The 17,499-nt window shown below is 34.0% G+C and overlaps 1 long non-coding RNA gene across 4 annotated transcripts in view; it reads left to right on the top strand.

Moving 5' to 3' along the window:
• Positions 1-15,782, top strand: part of LOC117122364 — a 17,041-nt gene extending 1,259 nt beyond the window's left edge. For 2 of the 4 annotated variants that reach the window (XR_004447708.1, XR_004447709.1), the window contains exons 2-8: positions 2,733-2,795; positions 3,313-3,447; positions 4,311-4,447; positions 4,870-5,064; positions 7,793-7,832; positions 10,531-10,640; positions 15,732-15,782. This is a non-coding gene — a long non-coding RNA (uncharacterized LOC117122364). Of the gene's footprint in view, positions 1-2,732; positions 2,813-3,312; positions 3,448-4,310; positions 4,448-4,869; positions 5,065-7,792; positions 7,833-10,530; positions 10,641-15,731 lie in introns of all 4 variants that reach the window. The other 2 variants (XR_004447707.1, XR_004447706.1) reach the window with 1 other exon arrangement.
• Positions 15,783-17,499: the final 1,717 nt, after the last annotated feature.

A 17,499-nucleotide genomic window follows, 5' to 3' on the forward strand; every position in this document is an offset into this window, starting at 1 on the left:
GAAGATCGATTCAATAACATGCATTTTCACATTGTATTATTACAGCTCAGATTGACATTTTCAGCATTTAAATTTATTAATTAGACCAATAATATATACAGTAATAATTTTTTTGGCAAAACAAAAAATTAAAGGACACAGATTTGTTTTTTGACTCAAGTAGATTTCTTCCTCTTTTTCCTGTTTACATTTTGACAGAATGTAAACCATACGGTTTTAAAGATTTTTTAAACATTTTTCATAATACAATTTCAATATTTAAATGAATATATTAATTTTATTGTGGTCTTAGTGTGCAACAGCGATTTCTTGAAAAATAAATACTGTTTAGGCATTTTAATTATTCATATATTACTGTGGCCTTTAATAATAATATAATGATAATAATAATAATAATAATAATAATAATAATAGTTCATTCTTATGATAGCGTAATTTACCTGTAGGCCTATAAGTTATTACAACTGTACTTTAATTGTTATCATTAATTACAATCAACCGCGGTTGAATTTTATAAAAATGATATATTTTTATCTTTTTTTTCAATCAGTCGAGTTCGCCTAAGTCGAATCTAATGGGACTGGCATAAAAAGTTCGAGTTATATATATATTATACAGATTTCGGCTTGCACATTTTCGAAAAAAAAAATATTATAAACATAGAAAATTACTATGTGTACTCAATGCCTACAAAATCGAATTTCACGCAAAACCCAACATTTTCTTAAGTCCCAAACTCATTCCTATTCTTCTTTTAATAAAATAATTTTCGAAAATATGAACTCCCTATTCCAAATCTCGGACAATTTGTCCAATTCAGGACGGTAACACTCACTCGAAAAACCAGACGATAGTTAAATAGACATCGTTTAACGACAAGCATACCATACGCTGTGAAAACGAGACGCTTAGCTATACTCGCATTGCCATGGAGATTATCTGTTGATTAACACGACACACCAGTAGACGTTTTCTTGGTTAATTTACGCATTCCAATGTTTTAATAAGTGTATATTCTTGCTTTTAATCCTCAAAAACCATTTGGAATCAACCTGTAATAAAGAGGGAACTCAACAAAGCAAGTTTCTACTGGTTACTCTTTTCAGTAGACGTCTAATTCAAATTCGTTAGATTCGTCGGTGTAATTTTCAAATGCACCTCATTCATTCTTTAAACTCAAGACGCTTTTCAAAACATGTTGCTAATTTAATTACGGTCGGTACAGAGGAAATTTGTAGAGAATAAAATATAATTTGTTAGGTTTATTTAGATTTGACTCTAAAATATACCATGAGGGTTTCTTATTTGTTTTTTGTTTTGTTTTATAAATTTGTTTAATTAAAACATTCTTGAAAAAACCAGGGAGATGTGAAAGATTACACCGAGCTTGTTACTGTCACGCACTATAAAACTTTGGGCGATCTGACGTCATCACAGCTGAAGCACATGTCTAGTAGTCTGCATTGCCCAACGAAGAATGTGTGCTTGGAAAAACATAATTAGACCTAAAGAAATACACGCAAAAACAATATAAAAGTCGCATCAGTTTTATTGGTAATAATTAAATTTGCTGAGCAGTACAGCAAAACAACAGTTACTGTAAGTATTACTGTATTAAATAATGTGTCAAAAGAATCCAGGGCTTTGATAAATTAATTAAATAGCTAGGCCCTGACTACAACAAATTGTTCGAAATGGGTTCAGTACAAGTTTTACAAACTAAACTGGACGAAAAACTGAACATTGGAGCCGGTCCGGAGGGGTGTCTGTATTGTGAGAGTAGACTGCAACTTACGACATACGATCATGTGAGCCAAGTTCCACAGCGCGCTGTCTGAGATGTTAGTTTGACATGGCTAACTTGTTGCCGTACAACTAGGATTGAACTTCGTATTTTCCCACGGCTGTGTATTTTTCCCACGTGCGCTACTAAATTTGGAACTTCGACTTTTGTGGTTGAAATTACTTTAAAATCAGCCTATCCGGACAGGAAAATTCCGTCGATATTTGTATTTCAGTATCCAATTGTTGATGTAGATGATTGAGGAATTGGATCCTAATTAATTACATGTGTAAATGGTGATTTAAAAAGGAGATAGAACATACTACTAAAGTGGGATTTAATTTCCAGAAGAACATTCAATAAAAGAAAGAAAAATTTATTCTATTGGGCTACACTATACTTTTGCGAATGTGTATGTAATTATTGTTTTAGTTTATCTTTGCCTAAATATAGTTTGAGGGGTGTCAAAAAAAAATATTGCGCCACTTTAGTTTTGCACTGTACCACTTTAGTTTTGCACTGCGACTGACTTTTGCACTGCGCCACTTGTAATTTGTCGTTCCATAGTGTTTGAAAGTTTGCACAGCTAAGTATAACATAAGAATATTCGATTGATTGATTGATTTTACAGTAGTGGATTCACCACACCCCCCTCCAACTTCTTAATTATAAAAGAAAAAGAGAAAAAAAGAAGAATTATAATAAAATTTAGGTCTGTGAGTGCTAAAATCAGAAATGAAAGAGTAAATATTTTAATGATGACCCACAATTTGAGGTGATCAATTAATTTTATTTGGCTTTATATTTAAAGTTTGATTTTTGGTGGAAATTTTATTTCAGAAAAGAAAATTTGAAACTTAATTTCACTCTTTCTAACCCATCATTAAACTAATTGCATTTACTATAAATGTTCAGTTGTTGCAGTTTTTGATTTTATTTGTCTCTCTAGAATCTAAAAGTGCATCGATCCAGTGGCAGTAGGGCATTTCCCTTCAGAAATTGGCCTGAATAAGTAAGTTAACACTATTGGTAAATCATAATAATTCAATTTTCATGTCCTCATTTCACAGTAAATCTGAATTACATGTCATTACATATTTAAAACAAAAAAAATTAAAAACAAAAGAAATAAAAATGTGGAAAGTGGAAAAATGCTCAGAAATTACAAATTCCATTCATATGTACATAGGATAATTAATTAACTATAACAAGATAAGAAAAGAATTGAAATTTCACAGCAAATATAAATGTAGGCCTATAGTTTAAGTGAATTACAAGGGAGACAGAGGAAAAAAAGATTTATTTTGGATTTACAGTATTTAGATCTTTTGTAAGCTGAGGAATTACACTGATTAGTGCTTTGACTTTACATTAGGTTTCAGAAATTTTCTGATATTTCATCATAAAATACGAAAACATTAAAAAAAATATTGAATTTTTTAAATAATGGAATATTAATATTTAAAACTAAATACTGTTGTTATACTTATATCTCTCTGTTTTTATTTTTTTTTTGGTCATTTTTGAAGTTTTAAATAAGTTGAAAAAATTCATCTGGATGTTAATAGTTAGTAGGTTGTAAAGGTCATCGCACATTCATCTGCTAGACGGAAGTAATGAAATGCAGGTTGAGAATGAGACCTGACAGGTCTTAAAAATGTTCTGTAAGTACTTCTTCACCTTTGTTTATTTATAAAAAATAACAAAAACATAACATGGTACAATGTTTGCATATCGGCTGTTTTTTTAAATGGTTGTAGCATTATTCCAGTGAAAATAGTCAAGTTTCACATAAATCATGTTCTAATAAAGTATTGAGGATCCCAAATGATCAAATAATTAGTTGTATCATTCTCATTAAAACATGGTTATGAATTATATATAACATTTTTTTGAATGTGGTATTGCATAGTGCCATGCATATAATTGTAAGTTTCATTTGCTTTTATAATTGAATAATGTGATAATCATATGCAATATGGTCTTACCTCAGCCCCAACTATGATTGGGCTGAGGGTATACACCCTCCATCTGTGAAAGTCCCTCTCTTGGCCCCTTCTATTTCAAATTCCTGGATCTGTCGCTAGTTGTGTTTGAAGGTTTGCACAGCTAAGTATAACATAATAATATTTGATTCTTTGATTGACTGATTTTACAGTGACCCCTACCCTTCTTAATTTTTTCAAATTAGAAAAAAAAAAAAGAATTATAATTAAATTTAGGTCTAAGAGTGCTAAAATCATAAATTTTCTTACCTCAGCCCCAACCACGGTGGGTCTCAGGTGGGCTAGACCCTCTGCGGTGAATGTCCCTTCTTGGGGCCCCCCATTTCGAATTTCTGGATCTGCCACTGAACAAGCAATAGCATCCTTGTACAGTGTACGTAATCATAACACATTTTGTGTGAACACCATGAAGACTCTTAGCCCATGCTTCTTTAATAATAGTCAGTGTTAGATTTGTTAAACCTAAATGCATTGCCATATATTCATAGGTTAAAAGATTATGAGATATTTATTTCATTCAGAATGTCCACCTTTGCCGCTGGGGTGCACCTAGATGTACAATTATTTGTAATATTTGTTTTAATGGTAACACATGCGATGACAAGACAGGTATTCTGTATTTGTGCCCCAGGGTTTAAAGGAGAAAGCTGTGAAAATAGTAAGTCCAAACAAATTGTTTTGGTATTTCATATCTACATTAAGTTTATTTCCAGACCTTGCATAATAGTAATGTCAAATTTCAAATATTTGAAAAAAATAAAATGTCATTTAAAACCAATAACTGGCTGAGTAAAAACAATATGTACAGATTGTCAACAGTTACAATTGACCACGATTTGAGATTTTTTTAAAAATTGTAAATAAATTAAAGAAACCGTGTATAAAAACTGCATCATATGACAGTAATCTTAAAGCTGCTTATATCATTGTACATCATTTTTGTCTCTCATATTTTTGACTTCTTGTGGAGGGCGCCATGAGCGTTTTACAAGTTTTACCGGCGCGCTTTACAAGTTTTTATTATTATTATTATTATTATTATTATTATTATTATTATTATTATTATTATTATTTCACCAGATAAAAAGCAAATTGAGGTGAGGCTTTGCTGGTTTATGATGAGGTTGCATCATTACGGTATATGAACATCTCGACCATGACCATAATGGTTCCCAATGAGACTGAAAGATCCTTCTGTCTTTAAAAACGCCCTGGTGCCATCCTCCCAAAACAGTGGACACAAAGAATTGCTGAAGAAATTGTTTAACTATACAGGTATGTCAACATTATTCAATGATCAATAACATTACTTATATATAGGTAGCCTCACAATGAAGCCTATTTTGAAAAGAAGCTCATTTGAAAGGGCATAGCATTTATTCGACGAGTTATAGTACTGTATACTGATAATTTTCAGCTCAATGTACTCAACTCATCATGGTTGATAGCTACAGTATATACAAATCATGATTATCACAAAATGACTTCTTAACATTCCCCGTGAACCCAGGAGTCACATAAATCTAAGGATGCCTAAATTGCAAATACATTATCTCTAGGTACAGCTGTATAACCTTAAGCAAGTACAGTCTAAAACTAGTGGAGGTATGTTTACACCCTAATGTCAGACCCCAGAGACATAGCAAATATAAAAATCATCTCTTTTTGGGTTGATCGTTGACCATGTGGCCAGATTTGCAACAAATCGCAATGTCTTTAAAGTTTAATGTATGTACGGCGAGACTTTTTTTATACCTTGATTAGCGAGCCTGCCGACTGCAAATGTTGATGATTTTGAATAAAAATTAAATTTTATTTTCGGCCATTTAGTGCACCTGCCGCCACGAAAAAGTGGAAATTTCAGAGAAAAAATAAAAGTTTTTCTTTATTTCTATTATGCCCTCCGCTGCCTTGAAATATCCAAAGACATGTATATTTCTTCCTAATTATATTACATTCACCAATAAAATTTTATTTTTATTCTCCACCGTTAGGATGTTTTTTTGGAAAACTATCGCTAAATAGGAAACAAAATGTTATTTTTATTTTATGTCTAGCCGCCATTGTCTAAGGTTTTCTTGACTTTGTGGGCGGGGCTTCGCGTCCCTTTTTTTTTTTTTTAATCTTTTGTGGGGTCCCACTTTTATTCAATATGGAATGGCCTTTAACACAATATGATATTCTGATATCCAATTTGATTAGTAGATAACTTTTCTAATAATTCGTTCGATTTGAATAAATCTATTTCCAAGCACAATATCTTTGATTTTTCTTATACCTGACCTTACCCAGTTTCTATACAATAGTGATAGACCATTGTAAGTTATCATTTTATTTCCCCAAATGTTTTGTTTGAGTATTTCATTGTAACATGTTGGGTATTTCATTATAATTTCGTTAAAACTAGTTAACGCCTTTAATACACCTATATAAAAACTAGGAATACCTTCACATTTGTTTACATTTAAGTTTTACATATTTTCAATATTGCAGGCCAATTTTGTTAAAATACATAGATGGCAAAAATTTCCACATGTTTCATCATTGAAAAGACGTCTAGCCCATGATATGTTGAAAGATTGCACTTCAGACCTGAAGTTGGGTGCTTTTATACCACCATGTTCATACTTGTTTATGAGAGTTAATCTTTTTATTTTTTCCGTTTTTTTATCCCACAAAAAGTCATAGACAATATTGTCAACTTGTTTAACACAAATTCGGGGGTTTCTAAAATACTAGAATTGTATACCAGCTTTGCTAAAGCTAATTGTTGTAAAATTTTATTCATTGTCGACATGTCAATTACTGGCACCCACATTTCTTGCCGATATCTTAAAAAGGCAAACACCATTGATTGACTATTAACACTCTTCTGTGAACTAAACAAAGAGATGAAATACTTGCAATAATTAAAACTTGGTCATAATCACTGTGTTGATTCACATCACCTCATATACTGTAACGCAGTAAGGAATTGTTCAATGAAGTGTTCTGTGTTGGTCTACCTAATAAGATTTAGACATGCATAATAAACACAAAGGCCAAGGCTTTGACGGGAGCTTCGGTTTTATTTTTTGTATCGGCTCAGTGAATACTATACAGAAAAACAACAATTTGCATACATACATATTGGTTTTCACGGTTCAATTATATTGGTTCCCACATTTACAGGCTTAATTAACATCGGTTAATAAATGACAACAAATTAATACAATTTCATAATACACATACCTACTCTATACAAGAAACCAGTAATGATGTTTCAGTTGCTACAATGTTGACATAATTAATATACAGTGTACAGTATACTGTTCAACTTTTTGCGAAATTAATATATTCTTTTAAGTTCACAGTAACCTTTTGGAAGGCTGGATTTGCTTGCTGTACATAGAGATAATGTATTACAATTTCGGCATTTTCAGACTTTGTATGAATACTAAAAAATACTGAAAAATTCCTTTGTTTTGTGTATAGCTACCTCCATGATACAGTAGCTACCGGGCTGTATTAATTGTTTAGTTGGTAATGATGTTTGCTTTGTTAGCGGCAGGTCCCGAGTTTGAATCCTGGTGGATTATGTTTTCATTATTTTTTTTATCAAATGGGAAAGATGCATGGGAATTTTATACATGGGGAATTATGATGTGGGCGGAAATACTGTATCACTCCCGGAGTGTGCTCTAGTAAATATTTTTATTGTTATAATTATAATTTTCAATATTATGTGTATTGTTTGTTTAATACTTTTATTGTTGCATGTATTATTGTTCTAGTTACTATATTATTATTATTATTATTATTATTATTATTATATTGTATATGTATATTGTTCTAGTTACTATATTATTATTATTATTATTATTATTATTATTATTATTATTATTATTATTATTATTATTATTATATTGTATTGTTATTGTTTTAGATTATTTTTTTACAAATGAAATAGTACAAAAATAAAAGAATTCTCAGGCTCATCATAAACAATTTCTCTTTTTTACAGTGTAATGATCAAAGAGAAGATGACAATCAATTATTTGAAGGTGAGTTTCTAAGAAATAAATGATATGCAAGATATAATGTTGTCATATAAACAGTATTTGTGAGGAATATTTATGAAATTACCTATTAACAATATTTTTTGTCTGGTATTGAAAGATGACTGGCAGTAATTATTGTCCCAGTACTGAAATTATGTGAATGACAATCCGCATCATCTCTAGTAATTAGCTCAGTTTTACATTTTTTAGATCACAGTTGGGCTAAGTGTGGCCCGCGGGCTGCATGTGGCCCGACAGTGATTTTTTTGCTGCCTGCAAAAACACACTAAAAAGCCTATGTGTGGAGCCCGGCAACCATCTTTGGCTAGAAAACACCTTTTTTTTTATGGCCCATCACCTTTCATCTATAAAAATCAACAACAACACATCAATACAACATCAACCAACTATTCTCTCAATCTTCACTGAACTGATGAGCCTATGGGTAATCAAAGTACTGAAACAGCTCTATTATAGTCCACACTGATATTTCTCTTTTCACTGAATATATTGCCAAGGTTTATGCTTGTTCTGTATGATCTCTCAGCAGCATGTGATACGGTTGATCACAATGTCCTGCTTCATCATCTTGAGATTTGGCATCAAAGGATATGCCCTTGACTGGATTAAATTTTTTCTGAGTTGTAAAGTAGTAGGGTTTCCATCTGGTGAATTCTCTGCACATCACATCCTTTACTTAATGTTGGTGTACCCCAAGAGGCTAAGTCATTGACCCCTGCTTATGTACTTTAGTTTGTACATTAGCCCACTAGGCAACATTATGGGAAGCTATATCACTTCAATGCTGATGATCTTCAGCTATATCTTCCTTTTAGTCCCTGAAATCTTTCTAGCATTGATTCTTTGCTCCATAAATTGCCCCACTGTTTTACCGATATTCAGAAGTGGGTGTTAGTGTGTACAGTAGGCTCAAGCTAAAGAGAAGAAAACAGTTTCTAGTCCTTGCTGTAAAATACCACCTTTCTCTTGATCAGGAAAAATGTATTGATCTTTCACTAGGAGTTACTACAGGTACCACCATGGAGTTATAAAATTAGAAATCAAGCCATCTAGCAGTGTCTACAAATTCTGAGGTTTCATTTTGCTCATCTGCTTAGACTTAGGTTACTTAGAAATCAGTGGCGAATCAGAAAATTCATTGATGGGGAAACCTGTCATGCTACTGTTGGGGCTACTTTTCAGGTTAGATTATTGCAATTCTCTGTACACTGGTCGACTGAAGAAAGATATTTCATACATACATTACATCATTTATATAGCACAGTTTGAAAGATATTCACACTCTTCCAAAACCTGTCTCTTATACACATCTAGATGTGTATAAGAGACAGGTGTACAGTATACTGGAGTGTATGTTAGTGCTTTGTAATCGCAAAGAATAAGTGCTAAAAAAGTATCAAACAAGTAACAAGTATATGTCCTCTCCTCTCCTGTATTTTAGGATGTACTGATATTTCTCTATTCTTTAAGATACTGCTAAAGCCTTGTCTGTGCTGCTGATAACAGTTTTCAATTGTTACCCTTTTTTTTTTATGTAGTCAAGGAATTTGGTACATGCAAAAACAACTGACAGCAACTCCTCAATTGAGTGTAGTTTATTAAGAAATTCATTTTATAACATCAAATAATTTTGCTCTCAGAAACTTAGGATGGAACATTGTTTAAAATGTTAAAGATCATCACCCCTATGGAAGGCAATCGCCGCCAAAAATACAGTTACAAACAAAGGTAAATATTCCTTTAACAAACGTCAGAAAATTGGATTTGAAATTCAGTGGAAGAAATGGATGGAAAACTAGGCTAGACATTCATACAAACAACATCCTTCTGACTCATTGATCATAGTTAGTCAAAGAAATACATATTCTACAATTCAGCAATTTAAGTTTGTCCAATAATTTTAATTATTTCATACAGAAATTGCAACAAAACCGAGTAACAGTCTGAAGTGTACCTCAAAATCAACGACGATCCATTAGTCAGCGCTTTATGTGGCGATTTGCCTAAGCGATAAGCCTAGGCCCCCTAGAAGGTCTCTCAAAACTCTTCATATTTTTAATCTGAATGGAAATCTAAATCGAGTCAACCTTAATCTCAAATCTATGAATCATTTGTAAAAATTGTCTACAAAGTATCTATGCTAACTTCATTACATTTTTAACAATTTAATATACACTACTTTCGACATCACGCAATTAGCATTAGCATTGCTCTTCGTGCGATGTTTTTATTTTTTCATAACCACTAAAGGAAATTGTGATGACGTCATCTTTGGGGAATAATTTGGTGTATTGCATATTATTTTAGAATCTTCAGAAATTGAAAAATGTTAAAAGATTATTAGTGGCCACCCTAGTCCAGTGGTGGACCGTAGGGTAAGTTGCAGGGTATGCTAGATATTGGCATATCTAGGATGTACAAGGGGGTCGCACGTCCTCCCCCTACCCCTAAAAAAATACTCTCCCATTCCCTAGTTGTGCCCCCGCCCACAAATCTTGTTTTAAACATTTTTTGTTGGTCAAAGTCAAGAACACATTTTTTAAATTTTGAATCATAACGTAATGTTGATGAGTAACCTTTAAAATTAAGATGAGGGCTGCGATCAGTGCTAATAATAACAATGCCATTGTAATACTGTATTACTATACTGAGTTGTACTACAGTATTTTGTTTTTTTTAGTAAGGTCATTTACAAGATGGAAGGCAGCTGACTCGTGTGGTACATAATGCAAGAATTCCTTTCATACATAATCGATAAAAGCTAAAATGGTGCCTGAGGATCATTACCAAGTAAGGATTATGAATCTTGTTATGAGTCTTGTTAAACTCATTCCTAGATCACAGCATATCATACCCACACTAACAGAATTGCATTCAAGATTTTTTGCTTGTTTACAAGACACTTCACCACTGGGCAACTTACAGCATGTAAAAGAACACGTCATACTACTTAAAACACTTTTCACACCCAAATGCCGTTTTAAAATTGTTGGGGTAAGGTCTTTTTGTGTTGCCGCTCTAAACTAACTGTGGAATGATCACCCAGTTTATATTCACGAGTCTCCTTCCTTGGCTACTTTTAAAAGCAGCTTAAAACTCAACCTTTTTGCATCCTTGTGATCCCATGTTTTCTCCTATGAACTGTCTTGTTTCTCACCTCTGTTTTTTTGGTAGGCTAGTTAGATATAACTAACAATGACAGCACCTAATGGAAGTACTGACCACCAGTGGTTTCAAATTGCCTAGAAAACAGTGCAATGGTTGTGGTTCCTTGCACTAGTCTGTTTATGTGGTTTTCCCTTTTTTTGGTTAATTTTAGGATAGTCTCTTCTATTTTATTTTCCCTATTCTCTGAATCTACCAAGTTTTCACCTATCTCCTATGAAACTGCTGGCAGGAATGTGCTCATATCTCATACAATGGGTTCCTACTGTATATGTCACAACAACATTCTGCTACTTTTCATGCTGGATATTGGATAACAACGAAAAAACAGCCAAAAACCACTTAATCCCATCTATTCTGTACCGCAGTGCTTAGGTTTAAAGATGATTGCGGCAGGCTGTAAAAGAACCAGTCTATGTTTCGCAGCTTCATTACATCACCGCGCAGTGCTTCACGTAGTCAACAAAATGAGTGAGCAGCATGTTCCCGTACCACTTCGGAGTACCCATTGCATTAAGTACTGGATATTACTGTATTCTTATGGCTTGAAACATCAGTAATGTGTTAGAAATCCATGAGGAAAAAAAAAAGATACACTTGGGCACAAGCAATGGTATAAGCTCGGCCTAAATCATATCGGCTATCCCTACACAGGCCTAGCCTATGATGTCGATGAGAGATAGGCCTAGACCTAGGGACCTACAGTAGGCTCAGGTTTAGTTAGCATAGCTAGAGCCTATCCTCTACCTCTTGAATCTTGGTCGATATGGATCGAGTCATTATGGATATTCTTCAGCAATGCTATAGTGCAGCGTTCCGCAAACTTTTTACTTCACGGCCTACTGTATTTACGACTTCAGGCACCAAGCCGCAGCCCAGCCGCGCCAGGGACCAACATACCAAATCTTGGCAAGAACTTTTGATCATGAAGCCTCCATGTATATACAATATTTTGACATCATTATCTGTTCTCGTAGTGATAAAATTTTATTGTATACAAATTAAATATTATTTATTAAAAAAATAATGCCGTACATTTGTGTTTGCCCCCCCCCCCAACAATTGTTGATTGTTTTTCTTTCTACCCTGATTCATCCAAACACGGTTCAGCCACACACGTCATAGCAGGGCCGTGGCCACGAGAATAGAAATGGTCAGGTTGCGAGCTTAGCGCAAGCACTAATGATTGGGGCTAGGGGGCCGCCAAGGGCCCCGGGTCGGGGTTCAGGTTTCCGGGGCCATTAAACTGTAATATTACTGTAAACCATTAAACTGTAATATTATTACATTAAGCCATTAAACTGTAATATTATTAACTAAGGCCAATCAACACATAACATAAAACATGTACATATCAAAATTATTATGTTTATCTTTCCTCGTCTATGCTTGCATAAAACGTGATTTGGATTTGGATTTGGATGATATTGATAAACAATTGAAATTCTCTGTACAATATTATGCTAAACATTTACAGAGTGGACTTCCTTATGTTGTGGTCATATTAGACTGTAATATTTTTTTTTTTATTATAAAATTTGAATATCTGAGATTGAGACAAAATCTCTACACTATATATACTAATTTAACGAGTGGACTTTCCTTGATTTAAGGAAATCTATATGTATATTGAGATACGCAAAGTTTAGTAGGTTAGAAGTTTAAAGGAGAGGACTTGTGTATTTCAAAGAATCTAGAAAACAAAAACTTTTCGAATATCTAAAATTTATCTTCCAGCGACAAAACAAGCTAGCTCTCTTCTCATGACTCTCCCAATATGGTAACCCATCTGTGCGAAAGCCAGGGTAAACTCTGGATCCGTGCTTGACAGGTATTTAATGCTTAAATAAGGTATATTTATAGTATATTTATTAATAGAAAATAATGTTGCATACTTGGTGAGTTGAATGGCCGAGCGGTTAGCAGGGACGCCGCAAGCTATAGCCATAATATCGGCGCTGGTTCGAACGGCACGCTCGCCTATGGTTCTGGTGGTAGAACAAGTCTTCTCGGATAAGGACTAGAAACCGTAGGCCCAGTGTATACAATGGCTCGTGTGCACTATAAAGAACCCAGTACATTCTTCGAGACGAGTAGGGGGTTACCCCGGTGTACTGGAACAGACAGCCCCTGTGGTGGACGACGAGAGTTGCTGGTACCGGGTTGCACAGACACGAAGGGACCCTTAGGGGCGAAGAAAGTCATTGGTCGAGTTCCTAGTCTATATTTCAAGAGCCCTGAGCATCTTACATTAGATGGATATGTGCGCTATATAAAACTACACTATTATTAATATATTAGAACTATCAGGAATAAATATGCAGATAATTAGGCTCCCAAAGGGGCATAGACACAAAAACCGCTTATAACTCAAAAAGCATGCATCATCATCTGGCACTTTAGCAGCGTGTGCATGCGACGCATTCGCTGCATTCGCTTTATTAAAAACTATTTTCTCCATGATAAAACGTCTCTTTATTTTTTTTTCTTCAATTTCCAGACCTCCATTTCCTCCAAAAATGTTTCACGGCCCAAATTTGGGCCGCAGACCATAGTTTGCGGAACGTCGCTATAGTGCATTAAGATAGATAGCGAAATTAAAAGTTTAAATTTAGGGTCAAACCAGCTCGATACCTCAAATTTTCATGAACATGTCGGGGCAATGTTTATTTATGGGTTCTGTTGAATGTCAGTAGTACAGATACATAGCCTTACATGCATCTACCTACCGACATTTCTCCCACGTCCAACTAGGTTAGGCCTACTGTATATTGCTCTACTTTCACGTACAAGAGGGTAGCCCAACACAACTGGGGAAGATCCAGTAGGGGAGAGGGACGGCACGGGGAAAGGGGGGCATGTGCCCACCCCATTTTGCCGGTAATTTTTTTTTATTTGAATGCAATGTTATGTGCTATTCGCCTATTTTTTCTGAAACTGTTGTTATTATAATGATAAATATAAATATGTAGCATACTCTGGAAATCCTTGACCCAATGGAGGATATTCAAACCGATTGGGTTAAAATGACCGTATTCAGCACTAAACAACATATGATCTATACGAACATACCTACAGTAGTACCCCGAGATTCATCCGATTTAACCTCATATATTCAAGGTCCAAAAACTGTCTCCATAAACCACTTGAATAACCCTGAATCTATTATTCACCTAAAAAATCACTAAAATTCACTCTCCTCAAAATATTATTTTTGCATTATTTGCTTACCACAGGCCACTTCAGACAAACCGCCTGTTTTTGGTTGGTAGTTGTATGCGGTATATTGCAAAAAAAGAAAAAAGAAAGAAATCTTGTACTTATTTTATATCTATATAACAAACTTAAGAGCAACGGAATAGTGCTCCCCATACAACATAATCATTATGTAGAAAGAATTAAGGCCAACGCTGGATGTGTCCATTAGCTAAGGTTGGCACTGTAGATTTTAACCCTAACATACTGTACTTCTTCTCCAGGAAGTACATGTGAAATCACTACTCCCAGACCATAAGCCACCAACCAGACGCATTCGCATATTCACATCATAATGATATAACAACTTGCTATTCATAAGCTACATTTACTATAATTGAATGCCTTTTCACATGCAGAGGTCCATTTTCCGGTTACCTCTTAACATTGTAAGTTATTTTTTGCAGAAATTTTCCATAATATTTATAATTTGTGACAGGCTCTGGTTAAAACCCTTCCAGTTGTTGCAATTTCCCACAAGCACCCGAAACGTAATGTTTTTGCATTTTATAAAAGATTTCATTTTCACTTTATTTATTTAAAAAACAACACATGCCAGTATTACAAATGGTGGCCCAGTCGGCCAAATTGCTTGTAATATAACAAAAGGCAATATATAAAAAATACAAAAATAGAAATATAAAAACACATCTCTCAAAATCTCTTTAGTGGTCCAGGGGGCATAACAATTTAGGGGTTTCAAATTTTTTTATCCCATGTGTAGGGTGGTGACGACGAATAAACAAAAAAAATAATAATTTGCCTATCCAAAACATTGTTTTGCGGATTGCCAATCCCAGATTGGTCTAATTTGGGCTATACTATGCAAAGCCAAATAAAAATATACACTCCCAGAGGGAATTGCGAACTCTAGCACCAGTTCACAATTCGCATCAGACACACTTGCCCGACCAAAGCCACACTGACATACCAGCACTTATACTTACAGCTAAGTTTAACAGGTAGCGAATAAAAGTTAATTTTGTATTTGATGCCTACACAGTGTTAAATTCTTACTTTATTTTTTTTGGCAGTTTTTTGAGAATCATTTACAAAACAAATTTCTATCTACTGAACAATTAGTCCACGACCGACACTAGGCTGCCAACCACCTCACCATGCAAATGATTTTGATAAGGCCAAAACATGCCCAATCATCACGTGCAGAGAATCACTCAAATGAAATTTCCTCCATGGTAGTACGTGTACTAAGCATGCGCTAGACACGAAAAGATGTCCAACTGATCGAAAGAAATGATACGCAATTATATAGGCAAACAACTCCATTATCACTAAAGCCATTGCACGTTTCAAACAAGCCTGTCGGCAATGATCAGTACACAGAGTGTGTCTAATATCGTGAAACGTACTAGTAACAGAACGTTTTTAAATATATTTGATGATGCTTTCAACTAATGTATTACTATTAAAACATAATATGTTTTTCATTTTTTTTTATAGGCAAGAAGACTGTACAGGCCTTCCTGATAAATACACCAATTCTTGAGGGGATTTCTGAAAACGACAAGAAGTAAAAGCTGTAAAACAGTATATCCAATGAGCCCAAAAAACAAAGGTAGAAAAAAAAAGAATCTGTAAGGTCATTATGATTATTATGCAAATTCGTCTCAGGCAAATTTAAGGGAGCAAAAACCAATAAAATCAAACCCTCAGCAATTACTGAAGTTTTATGTAGCATTTTGCATTTGGTTTTAGAGCTTTTTAAACTGAGGTAGATTCTTATGTGCTCAAAAGAGGAACTGCTCTAGTTTATTGTACAAATGCTCAATCATTAAGTGAAACCCTAGTCACTGCCCCAGTTTTAATGAGTGTTGTACAATTACCAATGCCCTGATAGTTGACTTCCATGCCACTATTCTGACTACAGCATTAATTGTAGCAACTAAATTCATAACATTTGTGTTGTATAAAAAAGAAATTGCATTTTTTTAAGCCTCCATTATCTATTAATTTAGAACTCCACCAAAAGTGCCCATCCCAAAAGCCCAAATTTTTAGTCAGTCACTGGCAGCCCCGGATACATTTGGTACATTTTCGAAAGAGCCCCCACCCCAGCCAGCTGCATCCCCACACGCCACAAATTGTTTTCACCGCCAGGCCCCATCATTACGCCACTGAAATCATTGCTTTGGGTACTTGTATTTAATGAAGAGATGCTACTTTATTTTTAAAGACTAAAATTAGTATTCTTTGTCTAACAAATACTGATGGTTTCGAATAAAAATAAAATTTTATTTTTGGCCAATTAGCGCGAACGCCGCTAATGAAAACGTGGAAATTTAAAAAAAATAATAAAAGTTTTTCTTCATTTTTATTATGCCCTCCGCTGGCTTGAAATCTCCAAATATAAGATATTTCATCCTAATTATATAAATTTGAATCATTTAACCATCCCTTTTTACATTCACCAATAAAATTTTACTTTTATTTTCTCCTCCATCTGGATGTTTTTGAAAACAAAATTTTATTTTTATTCTGCCCTCCTCCGATGATCTTAAAAACAATAAGTACACGAAACAAGGAATAAAGAAAGTCTCGCCTAACAAATACCAGTGGAAATCAGCTGTATTGGGTTATCTTGATGTCAAATCAAATTCTTGTAGAAATGTAATAATTTAAAAATGTATTTTTTGTATTGAACTAGCACTCTTACTAATACTCTAAGTACCCATCCCAGAAACCCAAGTACTAAGGTACTTGAACACTAGTATTTAGAACATGTACTGTATGGTATTTTGTTTAAGATTAATATTGATGTACCATATTTATTCGAATAAATAATAAATAATTATTAAAAAAGGTTTTTGAGGGAGTGGTTATTCAGGGGTGGGTTTTTCTTTAATATAAAAAGGATACATTATACAAGGATACATTCCACTCAAATAACGTTCCTTAATGTGAAAATGCAACACATAATTACTATCAAAATATGTTACTGCATAATCATAGACATATTGATCCAAACTATGTTAAAAAATGTAACTCTACTGGAGTAGCTTATTATTAATAGAAAGTGTTGAGAATGATTTTGTTTACAGTCATTTGGTGGGGGAAGGGATGGCAGTGCTTATTCGAGGAAAAATATAAAAACTTGGGGCATTTATTCGAGGGAGGTATTTATTACAAATGAGGCTTTGGATGGGGTGTTTATTCAAATAAATTGGTAATTAAGCATTTGTTTGATACTTGTTCTTGATCATGCTCTAAA

This window comes from Anneissia japonica, unplaced genomic scaffold, assembly GCF_011630105.1.
Source record: "Anneissia japonica isolate Jap-2015-1 unplaced genomic scaffold, ASM1163010v1 scaffold287635_len88462_cov110, whole genome shotgun sequence".
In the NCBI taxonomy this organism is placed as follows: domain Eukaryota; kingdom Metazoa; phylum Echinodermata; class Crinoidea; order Comatulida; family Comatulidae; genus Anneissia; species Anneissia japonica.